The sequence below is a fragment of the Ailuropoda melanoleuca genome, chromosome 11, assembly GCF_002007445.2.
Source record: "Ailuropoda melanoleuca isolate Jingjing chromosome 11, ASM200744v2, whole genome shotgun sequence".
In the NCBI taxonomy this organism is placed as follows: Eukaryota; Metazoa; Chordata; class Mammalia; order Carnivora; family Ursidae; genus Ailuropoda; species Ailuropoda melanoleuca.
The window spans coordinates 67,370,088-67,376,374 of NC_048228.1; the positions used below are offsets into that span (position 1 = coordinate 67,370,088).

The 6,287-nt window shown below is 44.4% G+C and overlaps 1 protein-coding gene across 6 annotated transcripts in view; it reads right to left on the minus strand.

The window, feature by feature from the left end:
* CEP135 (centrosomal protein 135) overlaps nucleotides 1-422 on the minus strand; it is an 84,055-nt gene extending 83,633 nt beyond the window's left edge. For all 6 annotated transcript variants that reach the window (XM_034671770.1, XM_034671767.1, XM_034671771.1 and 3 more), the window contains exon 1: nucleotides 191-422. The gene's annotated coding sequence lies outside the window, so the exon portion shown is untranslated. The remainder of the gene's footprint in view (nucleotides 1-190) is intronic.
* Nucleotides 423-6,287: the final 5,865 nt, after the last annotated feature.

The window sequence follows — 6,287 nt, forward strand, 5'->3', positions numbered from 1 at the left end:
GGCAGGGGTGTCGTACGTTGATCCGAAGGGGAGTGGCCGCGCCGCGCCCGGCCGGGCCGCACTTCCTCCCGCGGCCGCGCGGCATCCCTCCCGGCAGCACCCGGGCCCGGCCCGCGGGGACCTCCCGGGAGGCCACGGCGAGAGGCGCGGCCGCCGTGCCCGGGCCTCCCGCCCCCGCAGCGGCACTCACCCGCCGCTGCTGCCGCCGCTTCCTCCGCCTGCGGCCGCATCGCCCCTCGGGCCTCGCCTCCCTCGCTGGCTCCTTCCTCCCCAGACTCTGGCTCCGGCGCTAGGACAGTTTGAAAATGGCGCGGAGAGCCGATCGCAGCCGGCGCGCAGTCGGCGCCGCGGTTGCCTCGGTAACGGGAGCAGCGCCGGCAAAGCGCGGCGCGCGGCGGGGGCGCGCTCGGCCGCGATGGCGGCGCTGGGCCCAAGTGCCCGGAAACGAAACGGCTGGACGGCGCGCGGCACGGCTCCCCCTAACGGCCGGGAAACCCCGAACTTCAGCGGATGCCGGAAATGATCCTTCATTTTGCGGGATTCGTCGCCAGCCCTTGGTCCCTGCAGCAGACAAGCCTTCACTCCGGAGGTGAACGCCTGCTGACCACGAAAAATCCAACCTAAAAATCACGGTTCTTGCAACTTTCCCTGACAACCGCACAATAAAATTAACTATTCCTGCCACACCCCTCTCCCTGTAAAGCTGTTTAGACACATTTATTATACTCATCCCATCATGAGTATAATATTAAGTTTTGATTCCATGAGTTATAGCCCATCCCATCAAAACGTAGTTTTATGTCTGTCCCTGCCCCCACAACTGTGACTTTTTTGAGTCAGAGATTATTTTACTCAGCTATGTTTCTCTAGCACTTACCACAATAAACATTTCTGAAGGGAATTAAATTGAAATAAACTGGTTGTAGGGTAGGGAGCTTGCTCACTTAAAGAAACCCTATAGGTCAAATCCTAGAATTCCATGTCTCCTCTGAAGATTTCTGCATAATCAGAGGAGCTCAATTCCTTTCTGTTCATTACTTTCCCAAGTAGGCGTTACAGTCAGAAAAGGTACTTAACCCTTATATGTCATGTAACTGCTCTCAATAACTTTGTACCCATTCATATATTGTTAACGTTTCCATTATGTGTACTTTGTTTTCCCACATGTCTTAATGAGTAGTTTTATGGAATTTCTAGGAGACAGTGACTTAGGTACTATAGATGGCTTTCATAGTCTTGATCATATACAATAAACACATTTTTTACTGAACAACATATCTCTTTTGGAAACAGGGAGGCATAAATAAATTAATAACATAGCAAAATAGCTATGCAACCGCCATCCAGTCCAGATGACTCCTTGGCTTCCTTTTGCCCCCAAAACACAGTAGTTAGAAACATAAAAATCAAAATCAAAGATATTCAAAAGGTGGCTGAAACACTGATGTTATCAGCCTGTTTTGCTCCAGGGGACATGAAAGACCAGAGTCAGGCTCGTTGCTGGACTCCAGGGCCTAACGTCAGGGTCCCTAGCACACACATACATATCTCTAGGAGGGCTACCATTCAACCCACCACACTCCCTTAGTTCTTGACATTTAGTCTGGGTAAGCAGGAAAACAAACAAGCATGCCTCTGTAATGGAACCACTATAAAAACCCTAAACAACAGGATCCAGAGAGTTTCCAGGTTGGTGAACATATCAAGGTGCTGGGAGGGTGACATGTCTGGAAGGACCGTGGAACCTCCATGCGCCTTCCCCCTTCCTTGTCTTGTGCATCTCTTCTATTTGGCTGTTCCTGAGTTACATCCTTTATAAGAAGCTGGTAATAGTAAAGTGCCTTTCTGAGTTCTGTGAGCCATTCTAGTAAATTATAGAACCTGAGAGAGGTTATGGGAACCCCAGTTTATAGTTGGTCCATCAGAAGTATGGGAGGCCCAGGACTTGTGTTGGCATCTGAAGTAGGAGCAGTCTTGTAGAGTCTTTTTTTTTTCCTTAAGATTTATTTATTTATTTGAGAGAGAGAGAGAGGAAGGGAGAGCATGCTCAAGGATGCAAACAGGGGAAGGGGCATAGGGAGAGAATCTTTAAGCCCTTGCCTCCCTCCCCCCGCACCACAGGGCTTGATCCCATAACTCATGAGATCATGACCTGGGAGGAAACCAAGAGTCAGTCACACAACCAACTGAGCCACCCAGGCACCTAGTCTTGTAGAGTCTCAACCTGTGGAGTCTGCAGTAACTCTGAGTAGTTAGCCAGAACTTAATTAAAGTCTGGACCACTTGGAAAAGTGGTTTTGGAAAAGACACTGTATTTGGCGTCAGGAGGGGGGAAAAAAAAAACTCTCATCTGGTGTCAAAGTGTTGTGAATAAAAAATTACTTACCAGGAGGGGTGCCTGGGTGGCACAGTGGTTAAGCATCTGCCTTTGGCTCAGGGCGTGATCCCAGTGTTGTGGGATCGAGCCCCACATCAGGCTCCTCCTCTATGAGCCAGCTTCTTCCTCTCCTACTCCCCCTGCTTGTGTTCCCTCTCTTGCTGGCTGTCTCTATGTCTGTCAAATAAATAAAATCTTTAAGAAAAAATTACTCACCAGGAAACAACTAAGTATGTGCAGATCATGTTTAGGAGATAAACTTAACAGAGATAAGTTGAGGTTTCTTTTTCAGGTTTCTTCTCTGTATTTTCAAAACATATTGTGTGTATCTGGATATCATGAACTCTGCTGTAGTCATTGATTATCCCATTTCCCCTGTTAGACTGTGAGCTCCTTATCTACACAGACGACGAATGTGATCTTCTTTGTGCCCATAACCAAGCACCGTGACTGACACTTAATAAAAAGATCAGGAAGTATGAATTGAATTGAACAGAACTGAATGAACCAGATCTTCTGACACTGAGTCCAATACGGCACAGTTGCCTCCCCTCAGTGACTGGCTCAGAGATGGGGCTAAACTGTCCCTGTGACGGCTAGTTAATTCAGGTCCTTTTATTTAAGCAGCAGGGACTCCGTTTCCCTATTACCACAGGTGTGTGGTTTGGCTGGCAATCTGATTTTTACTGGCAGATAAGGATCATGGTTACAATAGTTCCCGTCTGTCTGGAGCCTTGCAGTGGAGCCTCTGTAGTGATTTGGCTGCAAAAGACACTCAAGCTGTGTAAGTGATCAGGTGTTAGGAGAAGCTGCTCTTTAGCAGCAGAGACACTAGGAAATTATTTCCAAGAAGGGGCCGCTTTTAAAAGCACAATGCTAAAGCATCTTAATGACATAGCAGTTTCTTTTGTGTGTCTATGAAGACATCATAATGCTAGTGCAAGGGATGACACCTTTTAATCATCATTTGGAGTCAGTAAGAATAGAAATAAGAATAGGGACTCTGAATTGCTCTATAACTTCTAATAGTTTGGGAGTGGATTCTTTTGGGTTTTCCATATAGAGTATCATGTCATCTGCGAAGAGAGACAGTTTGACTTCTTCTTTGCCTATTTGGATACCTTTTATCCCTTTTTGTTGTCTGATTGCTGTTGCAAGGACTTCTAGTACTATGTTGAATAATAGTGGCGAGAGTGGGCATCCTTGTCGTGTTCCTGATCTTAAGGGAAAGGCTTCCAGCTTTTCCCCATTGAGAATAATGCTTGCAGTAGGCTTTTCATAGATGGCTTTTATGAGATTGAGAAATGTACCCTCTATTCCTACACTCTGAAGGGTTTTAATCAGGAAAGGATGCTGTATTTTGTCAAATGCTTTTTCTGCATCAATTGAGAGGATCATATGGTTCTTGAGTCTTTTCTTGTTGATATGATGTATCACATTGATTGATTTGCGAGTGTTGAACCATGCTTGCATCCCAGGTATGAATCCCACTTGGTCATGATGGATAATCCTTTTAATGTACTGTTGGATTCTATTAGCAAGGATCTTGTTGAGGATTTTGGCATCCATATTCATTAGAGAAATCGGTCTGTAATTCTCCTTTTTGAGGGGGTCTTTGCCTGGTTTGGGGATCAAGGTAATATTAGCCTCATAGAATGAGTTTGGTAGCTTTCCTTCTGTTTCTATTTTTTGAAATAGCTTTAGGAGAATAGGTATTATTTCTTCTTTGAATGTTTGGTAGAATTCCCCAGGAAAACCGTCTGGGCCTGGAGTTTTATTATTTGGAAGGTTGTTTATCACTGACTCAATTTCTTCATAGTTAATTGGCCTATTTAAGAAATCTATTTCTTCCTGTTTCAGTCTTGGTAGTTTATAGGTTTCCAGGAAGGCCTCCATCTCTTCCAGATTGTTTAGTTTTTTGGCATATAGCTGTTGATAAAAGTTTCTAATAATCCTTGCAATTTCAATGGTGCTGGTCGTGACCTCTCCCTTTTCAGTCATAATTTTAATAATCTCAGTCCTTTCTCTTTGTTTTTGGACAAGTTTTGCCAGTGGTCTATCAATTTTATGGATTCTCTCAAAGAACCAGCTTCTAGTCCTGTTGATCTGCTCTACTGTGGTTCTGGTCTCTAATTCATTGATTTCTGCTCTAATCTTGGTCAACTCCTTCCTTGTCAGTGGGTTAGGCCTGTCCCTCTGTTGCTGTTCCAGTTTCTTGAGGTGAGAATATAGAAACTGCATTTTAGATTTTTCTATTCTTTTGAGTGAGGCTTGGATGGCTATGTATTTCCCCCTTAGGACTGCCTTTGCAGTATCCCATAGGTTTTGGACCGTTGTGTATTCATTCTCGTTGGTCTCCATAAATTGTTTAATTTGTTTTTTGATTTCCTGGTTTATCGAGTCATTCTTGAGCAGGATGGTTCTTAGCCTCCAAGTGTTTGAGTTTCTTCCAGGTTTTTCCTTGTGGTTGAGTTCCAATTTCAGAGCGTTGTGGTCTGAGAATATGCAGGGGATAATTTCAATCTTTTGGTATTGGCTGAGACCTGTTTTGTGTCCCAGAGCATGATCTATTCTTGAGAATGTTCCATGGGCATTTGAATAGAATGAGTATTCTTTGGTTCTGGGGTGTAGTGTTCTATATATATCTATGAGGTCCAACTCGTCGAGTATGGCATTCAAAGCCTTTGATTCTTTGCTTAGTTTTTGCCAGGGTGTTCTGTCTATTTCTGATAGTGGGGTGTTGAGGTCCCCTACTATTACTGTGTTCTTATCTATATGTCTCTTTATTTTGGTTAAGAGTTGGCTTGTGTATCTTGCTGCTCCCCTGTTGGGGGCATATATATTAATAATTGTCATATCCACTTGTTGAATACTTCCTTTAAGAATAATATAGTGCCCTTCTGTATCTCTCTCTATGGCCTCTAGTTTAAAATCCAGTCTATCTGATATGAGAATTGCTACTCCAGCTTTCTTTTGAGGTCCATTTGCGTGGAAGATGGTACTCCATCCCCTTACTCTAAGTCTGAATGCATCTTTGGGTTCAAAATGAGTCTCTTGTAGACAGCAAATGGATGGGTCATGTCTTTTTATCCAATCTGCAACCCTGTGGCGTTTTATGGGAGAGTTTAAGCCATTTAGATTGATAGAGATTATTGACAGATATGATTTTAATGATGCCATTTCTCTTTAAAGTCTTTGTATCGGTTGTGACTTGCTGCTCTGTATCACTCTTGGGGCCTTTTTACCTTTATAGAGCCCCCCTTAATATCTCCTGTAGGGCTGGTTTCGTGGTTACGAAATTGGTTAATGATTGGCGATTTTGGAACGTCTTTATTTCTCCATCAATTCTGAATGACAGCTTTGCTGGATAAAGGATCCTTGGCTGCATGTTTTTCTCTGAAAGAGCTTTAAAAATGCCCCCCCAAGCCTTTCTCTCATTCCAGGTCTCTGTAGACAGGTCTGACGTAATCCTGATACCTTTGCCTTGGTACGTGAGAAATTTCTTTGCCCTGGCCGCTTTCAATACTGTATCCTTGGATCTAATATTTGCGAATTGCACTATGACATGCCGTGGCGTAGGTTTGTCCTGGTTGAGCTTGGATGGGGTCCTCTCTGCCTCTTGGACACGAATGCTTGTTTCCCTTGCTAGATTAGGGAAGTTTTCAGCTACAATTTGTTCAAATATCTCTTCTAGACCTCTGTTTTTCTCCACCCCTTCAGGGATGCCGATGATTCTGACATTGGATCGTTTCATAGAGTCAGTAATCTCCCGTAATCTACATTCGTGGGCGTGGATTTTTTTAAGACCAGCTTCTATTTTCGTTTTTTCTTCTACTAACCCATCCTCCAATTCGCTAACGCGTTCCTCTGCCTCGGTGACCCTGGCCGTCAGAGCCTCTAGTTTTGACTG